General features: G+C 42.4%; 1 protein-coding gene across 3 annotated transcripts in view; it reads left to right on the top strand.

The window, feature by feature from the left end:
- The first annotated feature begins 208 nt into the window (after positions 1–208).
- The window catches only part of TSPAN18 (tetraspanin 18), a 249505-nt gene continuing 227584 nt past the window's right edge, over positions 209–22129 (top strand). For all 3 annotated transcript variants that reach the window (XM_042477706.1, XM_042477721.1, XM_042477713.1), the window contains exons 1-4: positions 209–328; positions 1424–1433; positions 4474–4561; positions 10091–11174. The gene's annotated coding sequence lies outside the window, so the exon portion shown is untranslated. The remainder of the gene's footprint in view (positions 329–1423; positions 1434–4473; positions 4562–10090; positions 11175–22129) is intronic.

Genomic DNA, 22129 nt, shown 5'->3' on the forward strand with positions numbered 1-22129 from the left:
TGGTGGTGTAGGATGGAACCTATCCCTATTCCTTCCATGTTATCTCTGCTTCTGGTACCAAAGTTTGTGTTAAAGAAGTGCAGGAACACATCTGCTTCAGTATGTTTGCATTTAAAACAAGGTTGCAGAACCAATGGGGTGGGGGGTGGGGTTGGACCTTGTCTGTTTGACACTTCATGTGGAGTCCATGTTTGCTTCTATTCCCTCTCTCCCTGCATGGGAAACAGAAAGTGTCCCATCCTCATTTGGCACTTGCAAGATGTGGTTGAATTCTGAATCAGTGGAGTTACAAATAATGAATAAGAAAGCAGGAGATGGAGCAGGGAAGGTAGGAAAAACCCTTCCCCTCATTTCTCCTCCTCTTTCTAATTTCCTTTAAGATCCTTACATGACTAGTAAAAAAAACCCAGCCATTTTTTAAACTGTGGAAATATTTCTGAACTCTATCCCTTCAGACCATCATATGTCTCCTGTTAACTTGGAGTGTATCACTATATAGGTTTTTAAACAGTTAAGCCTGTGTCAGATAGTGCTCCACTTGGAGTTCCTGCCTTCTTGAAGTGAAAGCCAACATGTTACTACATTTGTACTCTGAATCCAGCACATTAAAGACAGGAAACAGACTAAATCTTTGAATAGATTGATGGAAACTTGATAGTTATTTATATTTTTCAAATGTTATTTTAGAAGGGTAATAGAAGGAAGCAGGAATAAAGGAAAACTTCTACTGCAGGGGCAGGAATCACGTGACCTTACAGAATTGCTAGGTTGCAGTTCCCAGCAGCTTTATCCCTCATAACCAGTGATAAAGAATGCTAGGAACTGTGATCCAACATTTGGAGGGCTGTATAGAGCCAAAACATTACTCTTTTGGCCTACAGCTTCAACTCCCTTGTCAGCAGGGCCAATGATCATGCTGGCTGGAGGAATGTACGTTCCCTCCTTCCAAGGAAAGTAATGATACCAGGCTCTGGGGCTGAATGCTTTCATCTCTGTTTCTACTGTAATATGAAGAATAATTTTAGCATATTGTTTCTGCTTGCTGTATATTCACACCTTTGATGAATCTTGTACAGAATCTCTAATCAGGGAAAAATAAAACACAGTATGGTGAACTGCACTCAGAAAAAAATGCAAGGAAAGTGACATTCTTTGACCACATTGTGGCTATATTAGCAAATATTGTAATTTGAGTAAATGATTTAAAGTATATATAGTAGAATTTTATGAATGTGCATGTGGAAAACAAAGTCTCATCCTACATCTTTTAGCAATTCAATAAATGTTCACAGTTCATGTTAGCACTAATATACTATTTTATTTCCTCTATCTATGAACATACCATCTTATCTATAATGTTCCTGACCCCTATGCACAAATGCCTACTGACAAATTTTTCTTCTTGCCATTCTGCTGAATCCAGAATGTACAATGTGAGTAGTACTTGCATCTTTTGGACTGGAATGTTTAGACATTAATGTTTTGTTTTGAGTGTTAACCTTTCAGAAAAACTCATGGTGAGCAAACTGGTATGAGCAAAATAGTCATTGTGTCACAGAATCATACCATTCTAAGTTCATAAATAATGCTAGTTATGAGTTATGAAGAGTTTTGGGGGGAAAGTATTCTCAGTGCACGTCATCCTTTACTTGTGCCTTCTCCCACTTCTGCCCCACTATCACTGTTGCAACTGCGCACAATGCATTCATACACTACTCACTTCTGTCTGGGTCTAATCCAGATCACATTGTCACCCAGATTAAGACAATAAGGCACACAAAGGTTACTGCTCTTTCTGTTTGCACTGCAGATAAACAGGCACAAAGAACAAGGAGCAGCATCAGTAAAGTCAGGAGGCCCTAAAATGTACAGCAGAATTTCAGTACAAGCTTCTTGTTTTAATGTTTAAAGCAGGGGTAGGCAACCGTTTTGAGCCGGGGGCTGGGTTGCTGTCCCTCAGACAACTGGGGGGCCGAAGCCAAAAAATAAATAATTAATTTTTTTTTTTAAAAAAAATTAAATAAATAAATAAACCGGAATAAATGCAGGACCAAATTTTCAAATGGTGGATACTTTTTTAAAAAAGTGGAGGACACACAAAAAAATTTGCTGATTTTTTAAAAAATGTTAATATAAATGCATGTTTCTGAGGCTTCTATAGGCAATTGCCCCAGCACACGAGAGGCCAAAGGCCCCAGCGGCAATCAGCGGCAGGACCGGGCTGGGGCCGGTCCCAAGGCCTTGTCGGGCTGCATCCGCCCCGCGAGCCGCAGGTTGCCTACCCCTGGTTTAAAGCCTTAAACCACCAGTTCTCAACCTGTGGGTCGTGGACCATATTTCCAATGGTTTTAGGTACCAAGACACCGCTCCTCTATCCGTTGGGGGTCACCACAACATGAGGAACTGTATTAAAGGGTTGGGGCATTAGGAAGGTAGAGAACTACTGCCTTAAGCCAATCTAGCTCTTCCTATCTTTCAGCCCTTATTTTGGTTTATGAATTTTCATTCTAGGAATTCTAGGCTTCATATTCACCCAAGGGTTTCCTCTTCCATCTGGGTCCAAAGTTATGCCCTTTCTCTCTTGCTGCTCCATAGTTTTGGAATCACCTCCCTGTACATTTGCAGACTGGTCCTTTCCTTGCTATCTTTAAATCTGGATTTAAAACTTTCTTGTTTTCTAAAGCATTTGGAACTTTAGTTTAATGTTGTTTTATAACCCTATATATTTGATTACATTTCTTGGCTAGGTTGTTTCATATTATATTGTTAATTTTTTAATATTCTGTCTAGATAATTTGTTTTGTTACTGTATTGTATAGTTTTATTTTAATATTGCCCCCCATGTATAAATGTATCCCCTCACTTTAGATTGTACAGACCCAATCTTTTTGTTGTTGTATCTGTAAAATGCCATATAAATTGATGGAACTATATAAACAACAGTAACAAGAGCAATATTAATTCTGTTGTGCTGCAAACCTTGGCAAGTACACATTGGTGCTGACTTGAATGGGATCCCTGTGCCTGCACTTCTAGAGGTTCAAATAGCACCAAAACCCTTGGGAATCCCATCCTCTTTTTTAAAAAAATATCTTTCTATTTGAAGTTACATTCATATTTATGTCAGCACAGAATGTGTATTCATTCAGCAGAACTAGCTCAAAAGAGAATTTTTCATTACAATATATATTGAATAATTAATTTGATTTAATGGGTCATATGTAACTAAAGTAGTCATCAAATGAGTTACTTGAGGAGGTAAGTGGGTAACAAGACCACAGAGATGTTCGTTTTTCAAAATAACATAGTGATTGATAACACTGGTGACATCTATAAAGCACAAATAATCCAATTTGATACCACTTTAACTGTCATGGTTGAATGCTAGGGAATTCTGTGATTTGTAGTTTTGTGAGACATATAGCCTCTCTGTCAGAGCACTCTGGTGCCTACAAACTACAATTCCCTGAATTCCATAGCATTGACCCATGAAGCTAAAGTTGTATCACTTAGGATTATTTCTGCAGTGCGGACACAGCCATTGTTATATTTTCCATGAAAAACAATACTTTTTCAGGGAAAATTTTGCTGAAGGGGGGGCATTTTATGGGGAACTGCCATTTTCCTCTTTGTTTACATGGACACCCCCCCCCCCCCCGGTAATTAGGACAAAGTAACAAGCAGCAAGGAAATCTGAGTAATGAATAACAGTAACAAGCAACTGGGATGGTGGTGGGGATTGAGTAGTGATGATTTATTTTAAAAATAAAAGTAACTTCCAAAACTCCAGTATTTCCCATGGTTACATGTTGTTCTTGTGGACCAGTATGGACCACTTTGAAGGACCAGGGCCAGTTTTGAATTTGAGGAAATTGCATGCAATCAACCTGAGCCAGTGATAAAAAAGGAAAATAAGAAAAAATAAGAAAAGGTTTGATGAGGGGGAAAAAGGTGAAACATTTAAATGCCACTACCATAGCTATATGGTCACAGTTATCCCTTCTGGCCTTAAAATCACTATCAGTGACAGCAATTTGCAGTCATTGACTGATCTGAGACTTGTAGCTTTGTTCTCATCACCTTTGGACTCTCCCGCCACCCTCCCAAACTGCTTGGCACAGTGATTGATAATACACAGATTTTTATGGGAAGCCAAACATTATTGCACATTCCGGTAAGCAGAGTACTAAATAATACACACCACAGCAGGGGGAATCTGGAAACTCTACATTTTACTTATTAGTCAATGTATGAAAGCTTTATGGGGGGGGGGGGGGGCTATATGATAAATGAGCTTAGACTAGTATTCTTCCCCTCACTCCCTCCTCTCCATTTTGATTGCATCTGGATGCCAGACAAAATTTGTGCATGTAAAAGTAGCATACAGTTGGACTTCCCATGCTTGTCCAGTGTCCCTAATTTGAACCTACATTTTATGCTGCCCTCTGGCCCTCATTTTTCTTGCCATTTCAGATTCTTACCATGTGTTTGGGGTCTGTGGGCTTTCCCTGCAATTGAGCCTGATGCAGATGATGTTGCCTGAAAAACTGGTAGTGAAAAGGTACTCAGCTGCTTTCCTTGATCAAATCACTGCAGAATGTTGAACAAAAATACACATCACATTCTCCATTAATTATCCCATAAATTAATTACTAATCAGAAGGTTCATATCCTGTCAAGCTTTTTTATTTTGTTGTTAAGTTTCATTGAGCCAACTTCAACTTATGGCCTTCAAAAAGGCTCTGCCATCAACAGCCCTGTTCAGGTCCTGCAAATCTGGAGCTGTAGCTTCCTTAACTGAGTCTGTCCACCTGTAGTACATTCTTCTTCTTTTACTACTGCCTTCCACTTTTTTGGACATTATCATATTTTTAATGATTTATGTTATCTCTTGATATGATCAGGAATCAAGATATGGTTCTTATTTTTGTCACTGTGCGCCTTCAAGTCATTTCTGAGTTGTGGTGACCCTATCATCGGGTTTTCTTGGCAATATTTATTCAGAATGGGTTTCCCTTTGTCTTCCTCTGAGGCTGAAAGAGTGTGACTTGTCCATGGACACCCAGTAGGTTTCCATGGCCAAGGAGGGAATCGAACCCGAGTCTCCAGAGACACAGTCCAACTCTCAAACCACTATGCCACACCGTTCTTATTAGATTACTTTTATGACCATATTTGGGAAATAGAAGAGTGATTCAGGAGGGAACACATTGCTCTTCAAATTGAGAATTGACTTATGAAGGACATGAAGCAGTAACACAAGCACCAGAGATGCATTGTTTCTCACATGTTTTCATCCCTCACTTAGGGCCAAACCTTCCCCCCCAGACTCATCCTCTCCCTCTGCTCCCCACTTTAGAGAGATAATGGGGACTAACTGATGCATGGTAGCACACAGCCTCTCTTTGGGGCGGGGGGGAACACCTGAAGCAAAGAAGATACTCAGCAGTTCTGCCTTTTCAATGGGATCTGTTAGCATTTTCCCATCCTTGCTAAGCATGCAATGTTCCCACAATGTCCATCACTCTTTTGCTTTGAATACATTTGAGAAGGGGAAAAGCCAAACCTTTATGTTGCTTCTTTCTTGACTAGCCAGTCTCAGCTCATTTTGAGATGTAGCTTTCCTTATACTATTCTTGCAAGCTTGGGCTGTACTTCTATATTCTTCCTTGATGATTCATTTTTTCTTCCATTCTTTGTACATGCTCTTTTTCCTTTTCACTTCCTCCTCAAATTCACTGTGCAGCCACATTGGCTTTTTCAGATGTGCCTCATGTTTCTTCATCCATGGAATTATCTGTGATTGTGCTTTTGGCAATTCCTTCTTCTTGAAATCCCACCCATGTTGGGTGTCTTTTTTACTTTAGCATCTCTAGTCATGGGATTCTGCCCAGTATTTTCATGAGCTTGATAAAATCAGCTTTCCTGAAATCCAAGATTTGTGTTTGGCTATACACTTGTTTGACTACAATCCCACAATTATGGTCACGCCTCCTAAAATCCCAACTGCTTTGATTCCAGTGACTAGTTTCCTCCATCTTTTGAAAGAGGAAATTATCTGCAAAGCATGTCAAGAATTGGTTAGAAATCATACGCTGAGCAGAGCTAGTCTTACTGTAGATGTCATGATAACTGAAGTTCCCTATGTTTCAGAAAAGCATAATCTACCACTTCATCTTGGTTTGTAGCCTGAAGTAAACTCCTACCACAATTTTGTTTGTATTTATTTCTCCATTTATTTTTACCCAGATGCTCTCCACTGGTTCATTTTGATCACTTGTGTGGATCAAATCTTGCCAAGAAAAACTGTGATAGACTTGCCTTATAGGGTTGCTATAAGTTGGAAACAACTTGAAGCTACACAACAAAAACAACAGCAACAATTGTTCACTGGTGTTTTCCTGTAATGTGTTTAGGTTTTCATCACTGGGGGTGAAAGAGTATAAGTCAGAGATTGGGTACAAGGTGAAGGATGGGTAGTGTTAGGGAATAACAAAAATGTTCAGTTGGCAAGGAAAGAATTTGGGCTAGAGGCTTCCACACTAAAATACCACATGTGAAATGTCATGCCTTGGCACAACTTTATTTCTAAGAAAATCTGGCCAGAGATATTTTGTAGCCTACAGCAGCACAGCAAATATTTCCCCCACTCATGTCCAAATGCACAGTACACAATACCAGCCAAATTATTTTGTCACATGAGGCAGCAAAAATCACAAACACCTCTCCCTGTTCCTGGCAGTAAAAATAAAATGACATAGTACATAATTCATGCTTTGCAACGTGACACCAGTCATCATTCTTTGAGGTGGTTGCCCTACACTGCCTAATCGTAAGGCAAATCAGCCATATTTCTAAGGCCTCAAGGCCTCCATGCATATTCCAATAGCAATTCTTACTTTAGAGAGAAGTAGGTCAGAGATTCAATGATTTGACTATGGCCAACAAATGTCTTGCATGCTGCATACTCTTATTTGCTACACTGGATTCCATGAGATGCTCCTTTTCCAAACAATGTTATGACAAGGGAAGAAAGCCTTTTCTATAGTAACACTGCTGTGACATCCTGAGTCATTTTAGGTACAGGAGAGGCCTTTAAACAAAATGAGAAATGACCAGAGTGTCAATATCTGGATCACTTCCTTGTAGAGAAGGTCCCTTCTTGGCCCAAAATAGCTCCAGGGGTGAAATTGCGCCCATGCTCCCAAGGGGATATTGGGGAGCATTTTGGAGCAAAATTCAAAATCTGGGAGACCTGGGACCACAAAAATGGTCTTTCTATAATAACTGGATTTTTAAATTTACATCTTGCACATTGCCTTGTTTCAGGCAATATACGAAGGGTAGGTTAAAATAATTTATAACAACAAAGGAACATTTCTCTGTCTCTGTGGCACCCATTTCTCATTAGAACATTGTGTTAGATGCTGCAAAATTTGACAAAATGTTTTTGCTTCTTGTTTATTGCTGAATTTACAGGGCTGAGTTGCAGTTCTGAATTTCAAGTTAAACATCTAAGGGAGGAAACATTCCGGGGTAGCTGTGTTCGCCATTTAACAAATGCAAACAAAAATAATCAGCAATACCTTTACTGGCCAACCAAAATGCACCATATACTTGTTGCAAGTTTTCAAAGCTCCATGGGCTTCTTAATCAGGCAAGATGTTACAGGAAAAAGAAACAGGAAAAAGAAAGAAAAGAAAAAACAATTGGAGATGTTAGTCAGATGCCTGCATGTTGTTTCAGTCCTTAGTAAAGATGGTACTGTATACTGGGGAGGATATATTTTGTGCAGGCAAGCTTCTCCTTCTAGCCATGTGGCAATAGGGAGATTTTCAAAGACCAAGAAATATAAAGTCCATTTGCATCTCAACAGGGACCCCTCTTTTGCAGTCCAATATGTCTCCATTCCATTGAGGCCACAGGCCTCTTTGTAGGTGTTTATCCAAATTTCACAGTTACAGCATTTTGATACTACTACAGTTGCTGTAGTTCCCCTCTGTATACAATCATGGGATTTGTAGTTTAGTTCAGTTCAGTGTTTAAAATTCTTTACCAGAGTACTAAAGAATTATAAGTATTTTTGCCATACTACAAATCCCAGGATTCAGTAGGACAGAGCCTTGTCAATTAAAGTGGCATTGAACTGTTATAATTGTTCAGCGTGGATTGCATTTTATGTTTTAAAACATAAGAGCTTTTGCTATTTTAAACCTGTTAAGACTTTAAGGATGTTTCAAGACTATGTTGTTTTCGCTGCAGCAGACCTCCCAGCCTTCCACTGTAGAAAGGAATGTCCATTAACATTTTTTTCTCCAGTGCTGTGTCTTAGAAGCCAAACTATCCTCAACCCCCCCAGTGCCCAAGGAAGGCAGAGGGAAGCAGGGTGGTTTTTGAAGGGAGTGGGATGGTTTCAAAGAGGGAGACAAAAGATAATGAGATTCTTAGTATCCATGATGTTGTGCTGAAAAAAGTAGGTTATGGTTCTGCCTGTAGGATAACAGCCAATGTGTTTTGAACACTGCCTCCGCTTTCTCTTCTGGTGTCCCACCAAAATCTCCTCCTGAGGGCACCTTGGTTGTTCAACTCTCCTTCTAAAAATGTGTGGTATTAAAAATGATACTATGTCAAAGCTGTTTTCTTTCATTGTTACTGTATTTTGTTACATAGTTTTTAATTTAAAAAACAAAACAAAACTCCAGCAACCAACTCTCCTTCCAATCCCACAGTTTACCAGGCTGTGGTAGAAAACTGTCCCTCTTTTCTATGTTTAAAATGGCCAAATGTTGTGATAAATGTCCCTGTGAAGACTCCAGTTGTGATTTTCATTTCCCCAGAGGCAGCTGGGGAGTAGAGATGGTGGTTGTGCTTGAAACCTGAACTTGTATGACTGCTGAACTAATTCTCCAAACCAAAAAAAGAAAGGAAGAAGGATGCTGCCCCAAAAGTAGTTGCCAAAGCCAGGTGCTGACAAACCGCCTGTCTCCCCACTCCTCCCTTAGTGGCTACTTCGGGAAGAAACTAGAGCTCCCTGGACCTGTGTCCCTGTACCACTGTACATTATGTCTAGTAGCCACTGAGAGATTAAAGGTGCATCTATACTGTAGAAATAAGACAGTTTGATACCACTTTAGGTGTTATAGCTCCACCCTATGGAACCCTGGGATTTGTAATTTCACAGGGTCTTTAGCCTTCTCTGCCAGAGATTGCTGGTGCCTCACAAAACTATAAATCCCAGGATCCTGTAAGATGGAGCCATAGCAGTCAAAGTGGTGTCAAACTGCATTATTTCTACACTGCAAAAATAATCCGCTTTCACTGCCTGTGGCTCCATATGATGGTATCCTGGGAACTGTCATTGTGAAGCCAGAGTTCTACCTTCTCATACTTTTCATCAGCTGCTTGTCAAACAAACCCAGAAACACTACAGTTTGGCACCACTTTAAATGTCACAGCTCAATGCTATGGTATTCTGAGAAGTGTAGTTTTGGCCTCATTCACACTATGTTTTAAACCGGTTTGCAAATTGATTTGAAGTGGTTGAAATGACCCTGCTTCACACTTTAATTGAACTGCTGAAGTGATTCAGAGAGAGGTGCCATGCTCTAGACCAGGGGTAGGCAACCTTTTTGAGCCGGGGGCCGGGTTGCTGTCCCTCAGACAACTGGAGGGGCCGAAGCCAAAAAATAAATAATTAAACAATTTTAAAAAAATTAAATAAATAAATAAACCGGGACAAATGTAGGACAAAATTTTCAAATGGAGGACACTTTTTAAAGAAAATGGAGGACATGCGAAAAAATTTGCTGATTTTTAAAAAAATGTTAATATAAATGCATGTTTCTGAGGCTTCTATAGACAATTGCCCTCCTTGCCCGCCGCTTGCCCCCCTTGCCCACCTCTTCCTGATAGGCCAAAGGCCCCACACCCTCACGCAAGGGGCCAAAGGCTCCGGCGGCAATCGGTGGCAGGACCGGGCTGGGGCCGGTCCCAAGGCCTTGCCGGGCCGCATCCGGCCCATGGGCCATAGGTTGCCTACCCCTGCTCTAGACCCATTTAACCCATGTCTTTTTGATGCTGATTTTTTCAGATGCGAATCAGAATCGATTTGAAGAATTGAATTGAGGAATTGAATTCATGAATTGATTCAATGCCAGTGTGAATGAAATGAGGACTGGAATCGATTTACTATGACATGATAAGGGGTCGCCCGGTGGGGAAGAGGAAATTCACAACCTGTGTCTGCCTACCCTTCGTCCCTTGTATGGAAATATGTAAATGTGATTGTAGTGATGGACAGAGGGGGGGGAAATCCTGCTGAAAATGCTTCAAATTGAACCAATTGCCAATGTGAACTACAAGTGGGTTATTTTGAGAGACTCTCGCAGGAAACGGTTTGTCAGTGTGATCCACAAGTGGGTTATTTTATTTTATTTCACAGCAAGGAAATGTGACGGGGCAAACATCATGTGAACCACACTCTGCTGCTGAACTGGTCCATCGATTTGGATTTGTTTATGTCTCTCTGACAGAGAAGGCTAAATGTCTGGCAAACACTTCACAAAATCCTAACATTTGCCTGGCATTGAGTCAGGGCAGTTAAAGCGGTCTCAAACTGGATTATTTCTGCAGTGCACTTTGGACCTTTGTGAGACATTTCGGGCCGCACTCCGCTCTGGGCCCACAACAAACTCCAACTCCCAGAATTCCATCGCCTTGAGCCACAACAGAGTTAAAGTGGTGCCAAACCGGGCTATTTCTCCAGTGTGGATGCAGCCATGTCTCACTAACGTAAGAGAGCTCTCGCGCCACAACAAAAAGGACCAGGGCCAGGATTCCAGAGCCTGGAGCCAAAGGAGCAGTTAAAGCGGTGCCAAAGCGGATTATTTGTGCCGTGTGGCGGCAGGGCGCCTGCTGGCCTTTCCCTCGCAGTGCCTCGAAGGGGAGGAAGGCGGGCAGGAGAGGAGGGACGAGGGAAGAGGAGGAGGAGGAGGAGGGGGCCTGGGCTGGATGGAGGTGGGGCTGGCTGGGCTTCTCCAAAGCGGCTGGGTAAAGAAGGCAGCCAGGCTGCAGCAGCCTTCAAGGAAAGTTGCCTCTGCTGCCTGCCTGGCGAGGAAGAGGAAGAGCAGGAGCAGGAGGAGGAAGGCTTGGGGCTCCTCTCCCCTGGCTCCGAGGTAAGGCACGGCTTTGGCTCCCCTGCCCCCTTTGCCCGCCCCATGCCAGCCCCAAGCCCACCAGGAGGGCAGCTGGGCACCGAAGGACCCCAAGGCAGGCTCCCAAGGCTCCCCGCAAGGGGCAGCCAGGCTTCTTGTAGCCCTGCTCTAAAGGATGAGGGCGGTTTGGAACTCCTTTGGAAGGAGGGAGAAAGGGGGGGGAGGAGGACCAGGTCTGGGACCCCAGAGGGACCCCGGGGCCAGCTGCAAAGTGGAGGGAAACAAGGGAGCGAAGCTAAGCCCAGAGCATTCCTCCTCCAAACGGGAATCCGTGCCTTTTTTGAATCCTGGTCGGAATGGAGGACGGTGCTCCCTCCCGGACAGGAGGCTGGAATGGAGGACGCGTCCTGGAAAAGGAGGACCAAGTCTGGCCGCCCTCTCCCAAGCCCTCCGTCCCTGGCAGCCTCTCTCCCTCCGTCCCGATTTAGAGAGAGAGAGGATTCAAAGATGTAGCCGTGTTAGTCTGTAGAATCAGTACTTAGAGAGATCTTGGAGCACCTTTGAGACGAATCGAAAGAAAGAAGTTGGCAACAGGAGCTTTCCTAGACTAAAGTCTACTACCTCAGATGCATGTAGTGGAGTGGAAAACAGGGACAGACCCCCCCCCCCCCCACACACACACACACATATAGAGAGAGATGTGTGTGTGTGTCTGTCTGTCTATCTATCGCACCTTTGAGACTGACTGAAAGAAAGAAGTTGGCAGCAGGAGCTTTCCTAGCCTTCAGTCTAGTGTATTTAGTGGAATTGAAACCAGGGACAGACAGATAGATAGCTAGATAGATGGATAGATAGATAGATGTGTGTGTGTGTGTGTGTAGCATCTTTGAGACTGACTGAAAGAAAGAAATTGGCAGCATGCGCTTTCACATAAACTTCAGTCTACTTTTCCTCACATCCTCACTCACCAATAGCGCACGCGCGCGCATATATATATATATATATATATATATGTCTGTCTGTCTGTCTGTCTGTCTGTCTGTCTATACCTGGCTTCCACTCCACTAAATGCATCTGAGGAAGTAGACTGAAGTCTCCAAAAGCTCATGCTACCAATTTCTTTTGTTCAGTTAGTTTCAAAGGTGCTACAAGATCCCTCTCTCTTTCTCCTGCCCTATTTATATAGAGAGAGGACAAAATAGTTAGGATGTTGTGTTTTATGCAGCATGGCAGACATGAGGGAAGTTGGAGAAGAAAAGATGGGATTGGAATTTGTGTGATTCCATCGCAAGCATAGATATCTGTTTATTTTTTAAAAAAAAAACCCTCTCTTTTTAAGGTGTTTTGTGTGGGGTAGTGGTTTGAGCCCAACTCCCAGAATTCCATAGCCTTCAGCCAGAAAGAGTTAAAGCAGTGCCAGACTGGGTTATCTCTCCAGTGTGCATGCAGCCCTAGTCTAAAGATTCTCTGCCTTAATTTGAATTTACACAGTTGAGCTCTTTCCAAGCAAAACTTCCTCAGACTTGGTCCTGTTTCCCTCCTCCTCCATCCCTTACAAGTCCTGCTTCTTAGGCAGCATCCTTAGTACTGCCTCCCTTCAGTGTCTCTCTCCCAAGTTTTCTTTAGAATTCAGAGACATTAGACTGCATCCTCACCACAGGAATAATCTGATTTGACACCGCTTCAACTCCCACGGCTCCATGCTACGGCATTCTGGGGACTGTCATTTGTTGTGGCACCAGAGCTCTCTGACAGAAGGCTAAGTAAATGTCTCACAAAACCGCAAATCCCAGAATACCATAGCATCGAGGCATAGCAGTTAAAGTGGCGTCACACTGCATCAGTACTACAGTGCAGATGCAGCCTGGGATGTTTGACAAGCAGCTGATAAAGTGAGATGGTAGAGCTCAGGTGTTACCACGACAGTTCCCAAAATTCCATAGCTTGGAGCCAGGGCAGTAAGCCGTATCAAACTAGATGATTACTGGAGTGAGGATGTAGCCAGAGCTGTGTTAGTCTGGAAGACTAACAGCAGTCAGAACGGTATGTAGGGAGATGTTGTAGCACCTATGAGGCTAACTGAAAGAAAGAAGTTGGCAACATGAGTTTTCGTAGACTAAAGTCTGTTTTCTCAGATGCATTCAGAATGGCAGCAAAGGGATCTTGCAGCACCTTTGAGGATAACTGAAAGAAAGAAATTGGTAGCAGGAGTTTTCCTAGACTGGAGCCTACTTCCACAGTTGCAATCAGAACAGCAGTTCTTGAAACAAAAAGATGACCAAGATTGGAAAGAGAAACAGCAGAACTGGAGTAGATCAACCATAAGCAGTGGGTTGAACAGAGACAATGGTTTCCTGGCACACTATACACAGTATAACACTAGCTAACTCCCCATCTTCATGGGGACTCGCTTGGTCAGTTCATCACATCTTCTTTTAGGCTCCCACACTACATCCCAATACTCATGGTCATCTACTAACCTTGGCTTTACTCTACCACATGCGTCCGAGGAAGTAGGCTCAGGTCTACAAAAGCTCACACTACCAACTTCCGTCTTTCAGTTAGCTGCAAGATCTCTTTGCACATTAAGTTTTCTGGGCATAGGAACCCTGGTGGCACAGTGGTTAAATGCTTGTACTGTAGCCACTCATTCAAAACCACAAGGTTTTGAGTTCAAGACCAGAAAAAGGGCTCAAGCTTGACTCAGGGTTGCATCCTTCCGAGGTCACTAAAATGAATACCCAGATTGTTGGGGGCAAATTAGCTTAAAGTTGTAAACCGCTTAGACACTGCTTAGGTGGTATGAAGTGGTATATAAATGAAGCTTGTAGGTCTGCGATGAGAATGCTACTGATCAGACTTGAAGTCATTCTTGTCTTCCTTCCCAAGGCAATGCCTTCCCTCCACTTTTCCCTTGTCTTGCCTTCCTTTTTCTTCATGTGGTGTCAACTAAGATCAAGCCAAACTGGTAAAGTGTGCTCCATCCCCCATCTGATGCGGATAAGTTGGAGAACTTGCACTAGTTCAGTAGGCAAGTTTTCCCCCAGACACTGAGTGGTGTGTGCAGTGTGGTTATTAAACAGAATGCTGTATTCCATTGTCTTTTGCACAAGCTGGGAGCTTTCTTGAATTGTTTTTGCAATGGTTGGTACATGCTGGGGTTTATCACACCACACATCCACCTCCACCTGATGCATGTGCCATTTAGTTCCTTGTCTGATAATAGTGCAAAAGATATAGTAGATGATTTGGGTAATTCAAGCCAAGCTACGATTGCAGCCAGTAGTAAAATATTTCCACAGGATTACAGTGGGTGATCCCCTGTCCCATAACAGCGCATGGAGCCAGATACACATCATGCTGAACTTACACTGTTGTCTTATCTTCAGAGATCAGTTTCATGGGTTGTTCCCCTTGCAAAACCTCATTTTCTTACTGCTTTTTGCTTTGTTACTTTGTTGCTAATGGCAGGGAAGTAACTGAATATACTGTATTGGCTTCCTATAGAGTTACCAGGGGGGCTTGGAACATTTTGGGCACATTTTAACTTGGAAAGTTTTGAATGATGCCGGTGGCAGAGTTGTCTGGATTTCTGATCTGAATCAAGTTTCTGAACATGTAATTTAATATTTGCTAATGTGCTAATGTTGCAGTCCTTCTAATTGTAAAAGCCGTTTCCTGCTCTGCACAAATCCAGCATCCAAACAGTTGTTTTTGCAAAGTTTTCAGCGCTAATAGTTTATTTTCGTAAAGTGTGCTGCAGAAAATTTGCTAATATATTTGTTAGACTGACATATTTGTTAGAATTAAAAAATTATCTTATTAACAGTGGTTCTCAATAAAATATCACGCTTTATTGTTATCATTCCTTCCTTAATTCTTAATCTTTTCTGTTTCTCATTCAGCATTTTCCCATGCTATACCCTTCAGAGTGTTGAACTGTAGTTCCTATCATCCCCAGCCAGACGATCATAGGATCCAACAGATCTTTAGGGTACCATGCTGAGAAAGGATGTTTTTAATGCATATACACATCCTTGCATTTGTTGCAGAATAAATTTTTTTGAACAATTCTGTGATTGTTGGATTCTCTCATTGAGGTTAAAAGACCTGACAAAGGTTAAACATCGGGAAACTTCTTTGTGAGATTGGTAGGGAAATGAAACAGTTGCCTTAAAGATGCTGAAATTTTCCCCTTGGGGATGTATTACATATCCTACCTGATACTTGATTAAGCATGAAGGCTTTATCATAGAATCATAGAATTGTAGAGTTGGAAGAGACCACAAGGGCCATCCCCCTGCCATGCAGGAACTCTCAATCAAAGCATCCCCAACAGATGGCCATCCAGCCTCTGTTTAAAGACCTCCAAGGAAGGAGACTCTATCACCCTCCAAGGGAGTGCGTTCCACTGTCGAACAGCCCTTACTAATGTTGAGGTGGAATCTCTTTTCCTGTAGCTTGCATCCATTGTTCCGGGTTCTGTTCTCTGGAGCAGCAGAAAACAAGCTTGCTCCTCAATATGACATCCCTTCAAATATTTAAGCAAGGCTATCATATCACCTCTTAACCTTCTCTTCTCCTGGATAAACATCCCAAGCTCCCTAAGTCATTCCTCACAGGACATGGTTTCCAGACCCTTCACCATTTTAGTTGCCCTCCTTTGGACATGCTCTAATTTCTCAATGTCCTTTTTGAATTGTGGTGCCCCAAACTGGACACAATATTCCAGGTGGAGCCTGACCAGAGCAGAATAGAGTGGCACTATTACTTCTCTTGATCTAGACACAATACTTTTATTGATGCAGCCTAAAATCGCATTGGCCTTTTTAGCTGACGCATCACATTGTTGACTCATGTTCTACTTGTGGTCTACATGGACTCCTAGGTCCCTTTCACATGTAGTCTCATTCAGCCAGGTGTCCCCCATCCTATATCTGTGCATTTTATTTTTCCACCCTAAGTGCAGTACCTTACATTTCTCTGTGCTTACATCACAATGGCGGCACCCATGTGGATGGGACGCCACCATAAGGCCACCGTCATGCCATGCTAGGGTTAGGGACCGTGTGGTTGGTGGGGGGGTCCCTAACCCTGGTATCAGTGGCAGCATGGCACTTTGGGACCATCTGTCCCATGCCTAAGATAGTTAACTACTATTATAATTGCTGCCTTGGGTCCCTTTTTGGGAGAAAGGCGCAATAGAAATAAAATAAATAAATACAATTTCAAAGTAATATTTGAGTTTGTAATTTTTCTTATTCAAAGTAAATTTAAAAAGTAAATATGATTTTAAAATAATCACTAAAAGTCAATATGTTACAACTTGCTGGTCTTTGGTGGATCACACATCAAAATAGTTAAGGCATACGTCCCATGCATCCATGTAAGTCAGTGGTCCCTGAATGGAATTACGCTCACCCTGAAGGTGCAGATTTATAACTTGAGTGTGCTCTTGGATTCACCTCTGAGCCTGGAAGCCCAGGTTTCAGCAATGGCTAGGAGCGCATTTGCACAATTAAAGCTTATGCACCAGCTGCACCCATTTCCTGAGACATCGGATATGGCCATGGTGACAAATGCCTTAGTTACATCCCAGTTGGATTACTGTAATGTGTTTATGTGGGGCTGCCTTTGAGGAGTGTTAGGGTCTTGCTTGGGGGCAGAGTCGCGTTGAGGCATCCACATGACATACACCCCGACTCCGCCCCTGGGCAGTGTGATGCTGTGTGTCACTCCACACAGTACGTGGCATAACGTTGTTCCTCTGGCACTACCTCCAGATGACACAGTGCCAAAGGAGTGCCTTAAAGCTGCAGCTATCACACCTTGGAAAGGCCAGATCAGGGCTGCAGTGTGCAGTTGCTGTGGCCCCAATCTGGAGAACATGGAGGCGACTGCAGTCCACCCCTTCTGGGGCATTCTACACAGCCCCTTAGTAAACTTAAGCTGGTCCAGAGCTCTGCAGCTGGCTGCAGGGAAATATAATTCCCTTGTTGCAGCAGCTCCACTGGCTACTGCTGTGTTTCTGGGCACAATTCAAAGTGCCATTAAAGCCCTAAACAGCTCAGGTCCAGGTTATTTGAAGGACTGTATACTCCCTTAGGAACCAGCCTGTGCTCTGAGATCTGCTGGGGAAACCCATCTCTCTGTGCCACCATTCTCACAGGTATTTCTGGTGGGAACATGGGAAAGGGCCTTCACCATGGCTGTTCCCATGCTCTGGATCTCCTGTCCTAGAAAAATTAGACTGGGACCCTCTCTACTTTCCTTTTTAGACAAACAAAGACTTTTCTATTCTGACAGGCATTTGATGAGTAAACATATAAGTCCCATCTTACACAATGCACTGTATATTGCTGACTGCTGTGCTGATGTATATGTGTGCTTTAATATATGTTTAAACCTAGTTTTAATTTTTTTTCTGTTTTTTAATTTTTTAAAACAATGTTTTTAATTATTGTAAGCTGCTTTAAATTCCAATATGGGGCAAAGGCAGTCTATACATAAATAAATATAATAACAACAACGCTCAAGCCACTACACTATGCTGGCTCTAGAAATCAAATAGCCTTTGCTAAAAATGTTATCAGCATACTGATCCCTAATTTTGAAATTAATAGGCTTTTGTGTAGGCTTATGTTAGCCTTAATGACTTCCTGAGTATTTGTAGTCTAATCAACCCCATCCACACACAACCCTTAACCTAGATTAATGCTAATCCTATTCTTTTCTTAACCCAGACACAATGGCTTTCTTAACCCATGAATCTTGAAAACATGAATTAGTGTGCTGAGCTAAATCATGTCTACAGAAATTGTGTATGCGGAGATACCTGGTTTTTTCCAGTCATTGAGACTGAAAAGCTACCTTGATTATTCAAAGCTGACAGGTACATATGTAGTGATAAACAAGTTAATATAAACTATGGTTTGAAAAAGCACCTAGAACCAGATCTTCCTGCTTGTTTGTAGTCAGTTGAGGTAACAGTGGTGTGATGGAACCCTTCTCCAGGTTGGCCCCCCAATTCTAATCCTTGGGCTCTGTTTTTATGCTTATGAATCCTCCCTGGGTTTGGTACTCAGGCCTCAGGGTGACCACTGTGCTGGAAAGTAGTTGTGTTGATCCATGGGTTCACTGTATGAAAATGTGACTCGTTCAGTTCTTAATTGTAAACAATCAGACACAGTTGTAGAAAATAAAAACAGTAAATATTAAATAACCAATAAACATGAAATCTCTGCACTCTTTCCACCTTCCCAGCTCCCAAAACTGTATTCAGATCTTCAGCCTGACTCTGACTGCCCTAGCTCTTTTTCACATAAGCCTCTAGTTTGTAGCCTCTTGCTTGGGGGCCCCCTTCATCGCATGTCATGATTGGCAGGTTCTAGCCAGGCTTGCCAAGCTTCTCTCTTCACAAGTCATTAGGTAAAACAAACCATAATTACTAATTGTCCAAGCTTAGATATACAGAGACCATAACATTCTAGTATCAATAATCCAGAAGAAGCAATGCTTTCTTCTGATGTTATTTTGCATGCCAAAGGTGGAATTCAGAAGCTTTTATTTCCATCTGGGAAACTTTTGTTTGTTTTACACATTTTAGTCTGGTTTTAGACCTGGTTAAGGGACAGGGACAACTTTGGTAGCCTTGGTGCATGAACTATGCAGGGACAGGACACAACTGTTTGGACAGGCGGAGTATGTCCCTGTTGGTTCTGCTGGACCTCTCAGCAGCTTTCAGTAACATTGACCAAGGAGTTTATCACATGGAGTTTATCCTGTGCAGAAATGGGATTTAAATTGGGAAAATCCCACAAAAGCGGGATCTTTTTCAGATGACGTCTGGCGCACTGAGCATTAACGCACACAGAAAGTGGACAACATTGGCCACTTTTTACTTTTGGGATTTTCCTGAAAGTAAAAAGCAGCCAATTTTGTCCACTTTCTGTCTGGGTTAATGTCAGATTAATGCTCAATGCCCTCAATGTGTCTGAAAATGATCCCGCTTTTGCAGGATTTTTTCAGGACTTAAATCCCGTTTCTGCATGGGATTTGGATACTTAGCCTCCTGTGTGGTAAACTCCTATGGTATCTCTAGGACAGGGCTTGGAGGCACAGTTCTACAGTTGCTCCATTCTTTCGTGGAGGGGTGTTCTCAGAAGGTAGTGCTGGAGGATTTCTGCCCAACTCCTTGGCCACTGACTTGGTGGGACCCTCAGGGTTCAGTCTTGCCCACTGTGCTTTTTAACATCTATATGAAATCACTGAGAGAGGTTTTCTATTATTATTATTATTAACCTTTATTTATAGAGCGCTGTAAATTTACACAGTGCTATACATACAATTTTTTTAATTGGATGGTTCCCTGCCCTAAGGCTTACAATCTAAAAAGACAAAAGGAGAAGGGGAAGGGGATGAGGGCCAACAGTTCTTCTCTACCTCCGAGGCCTGGATCAGGAGAGATGGACTGGAGGGAGGACATAGCAATACAGGAAATGATTCAATAAAACAGGCAACAAAGGAACATCAAATAGCAAGTGACAATTATGCAATGCCTGGGAACGTTTCTCTGAATAGGATGGTCTTCAACTCCGTTTTGAAGCTGGTTAAAGAAGTGATGGCTCTTGCTCGCAGGGGAAGAAGGTTCCAGGAGTGAGGGGCAGCGAGTGAAAAGGGGCGAATTCGAGATGGGGCAGAGGAAATCATGGGCTGGGACAGCAGACCTTGACTACCAGAACAGATACACACAAAAGGGAACAGGAAGATCGAAAGCTCAGGGGGCTAACTAATCCATCACTTTTCTGGGGGGTTGGAGTCAGGTGTTACCAGTATGCTGATGATACCCAGCTCTATCACTCTTTCCCAATTAATATACATTGGCCCGGGACAGATGGGGCCTTTGTAGTGTGGCAGCAGTGCAACTAGGGTTAGGGACCACACGGCAATTGCAAGGTCCCTAACCCTACCACATACTGGCGATGCTATAATGATGGAGCCCCATGTACGTGGGTGCCGCCATTATGATGTAATGGATGCATAGCGTCCGCACATCGTGCTGCATCAATTACATCATGAGTGTGCCATTGGTGCACTCACAATGTAATTATGCCAGTGGAAAAAGAACCTGTGGTGGCTTTGGGGGCTGCGCCATCCTCTGGAGTAAAAACAGGTGCCGGCAGGCTGCCGTTTTTCGGCAGTCTGTACTGTGCCATTGTTTGATTTTTTTTATAAATATTAATATTTATACTTATCAATATGTTTGTATTCTTTTTAATTTATATGATTTTAAATTTTCCATCAGTCGCCTTGAGTCCCTATATTGGGAGAAAGGCAAGATAATGACGATGACAATAATGTCAACAATACACCCCAAAACACCATTTTTTGACAACTTGGAAAACTGTGGTTTGTTTGAAATTCTGTTTTAAAAGGTTTCTGACAGAGAAATGTCAGAAACTATAGTTTCCAGAATTCCCTAGCATTGAGCCAGAGCAGTTAAAGGGGTCTCAAACTGGATTATTTCTGCAGTGTGTTTTGGACCTAAGACAAACTTGCGTTGTTATAAATTTGTGTTGGAAGTTATTTCTACATTTTTGCTTTAAAGATCTAGTTTCTACTTGATTTTCCTCTGAGTACTCTTGGTAATTATTCAGATGTTTGGTCCCTAGAAGGCAGTTAATATTTCAGTACTTATTGCTGCTAAAGTGCTGTTTATATTGGACACTGATGATGTACTCTAAAACACAATTACTATAAAATGGAACAACTATTTAATAGAAATGAAATGGGTAAAGTGAGGGAGGGAAAATATCTTGGTTTTCTAAGACATTCCAGTCTGTCTGCACAGTAAAACTACTATTTCTGATACAATGTCTCCACTTTTCCTCAGAGCTCTCTATAAGTTTAAAATTATCTTGATACAGTATCTTTCCAGTTTAACAGTCCCTTGTAAGCTATCCCAAATAAACTTTTTTTAAGTTTCCAAAAGATATAAATCATTTCATGTACATGAAGAAGTCTGTTCATATACAAATATGTCCCTTTGAATAAGAATGTTATAAAAACAAATTATGTTTGCCATTTTGAGCATTTGGAGGCACATCTACAACTGAATCAAGTTGTGAATGGAGAAGAAAACTACTGCTTTTAGGTTTAAAAAGCAGGGATGGGTGAGGTGAGGGGAATTGGTTGGGAAGCTATAGCCATATACATGAAAATATAATAGTTTTTCATTCAGGCACACATGTTCATGAGCATACAGACACAGCATGTAAATACAGTAATCACTCTGAATTTGCGGCTTTGGAACTCGCAGTTTTGATTATTTGTGAGGTTGCTGCCCCATTGACTTGGAGCTGGCTCAGCTGATCCAGCCCCAGGGTGATGGGGCCAAGATAGGGAGCAAGTGGGGGGGGAGACCTTCTGCTTCTTCTGAGCCCCATTGCCTTAAAGTCAGCTCCTTTTTGTGTCCTCTAAAGGGTGTCACAATTGCGGAGGCATGGCTTTGTGATACCCTTTTGATGCTGCATCATTGCACCATGATGTCGTGCCCTGTCTAGAATGGTGTGCAGCATCATAGCATGAGGGGGCGGAGGCATAGCATTTTAGCATGCAGACGCTCCACTGTGACTCCGCCCACAGGCCAGCACTTTGTGCCAATCTGTACTGGGCCTAAGGAAAACCTTGTTGCACTTACTTAGCTAGAGAGAGGAGGTGTGTGACTGAAATGGATATGGTTGTAAGTAGAAATCATATTAGATCATGTTCCCTGCAGCCTACCAAACCAGTGGTGGCTTCATTGGGAATGGGGTGGGAGTGATGTGAGGGCAGTAACTGTGTAAACAAACCATGTCAGGCTACATGGCATGCACATAGTAGGCCTTCCTGGCCCACTAAAAAGCTGCAGATTGCTCATATGTGATAGATAGATAGATAGATAGATAGATAGATAGATAGATAGATAGATAGATAGA

This window comes from Sceloporus undulatus, chromosome 1 (genome assembly GCF_019175285.1).
Source record: "Sceloporus undulatus isolate JIND9_A2432 ecotype Alabama chromosome 1, SceUnd_v1.1, whole genome shotgun sequence".
Taxonomy (NCBI): Eukaryota; Metazoa; Chordata; class Lepidosauria; order Squamata; family Phrynosomatidae; genus Sceloporus; species Sceloporus undulatus.